Genomic DNA, 880 nt, shown 5'->3' on the forward strand with positions numbered 1-880 from the left:
TATATATACGATACCAACAGTTAAAAGTGCGGATGACCTAGTCGTGATACATGCTCATACCTAACTGAAGGCTCTGAATTCACATTTCAGCAAGGAGAAAAATTTTCAATTAAGACCAATTTCACATGTGCCTCCCAGAAACTAATTTATGTCCTAACCTACTCAGATTGTTGCCACAGTTATGTGGGCCAAACGAGCCTTACTTTGAGAAGCAGAGTTACGCTGCATAAAGAACAGATTCGTTTTCCTCAATACAGGCAGATAGCTCTGAGCGAACATATTGACAGATGCGCAAGAAATAAAACACCTAATTTTCATATTTTTCCATTATACCAGGGCAAATATTTAATCTCCTTACAAGAACGCCTAAACAAGGAAAACCTGTTCATACAAAAGTACAGAACACACCTTAATATACAAACTTGACCACCTGATCCCTACACATTCCTGTTTAAAAATCAAATTTATTTACCACTATTCAATAATACTGAGGAGGTAGTTGTCCCCATTGCCACCTATTTCCTCCCTTTATCCACTCTCTCCATTCATTCTTACTTTTCAAGAAATCCAGAATGGCGTGATTCCTTTATCTCAAGGAATGATTACTTCACAATGTCCCATGAAAAGCTAATTTAAATAGAGTAAACCGGTTGGATATCACTACATTTTATGAGACTTTTATCATCCATAAAATATGTATATATATATTTGTTCATAAAAGATATTAAAACTATGTGAAATGAAGGCATTTTTCTTCCCCTTTTTATATGTTTTCTACATATTTTCACTATATGGATAGAAAGGGCGTTCATTTACCCATTACCTGGCACGAATCCAAGTATGTGCACTTAACCACCACATTTTATGTGAACTCACTTTT

Source organism: Octopus bimaculoides, chromosome 12, assembly GCF_001194135.2.
Source record: "Octopus bimaculoides isolate UCB-OBI-ISO-001 chromosome 12, ASM119413v2, whole genome shotgun sequence".
Lineage (NCBI taxonomy): Eukaryota > Metazoa > Mollusca > Cephalopoda > Octopoda > Octopodidae > Octopus > Octopus bimaculoides.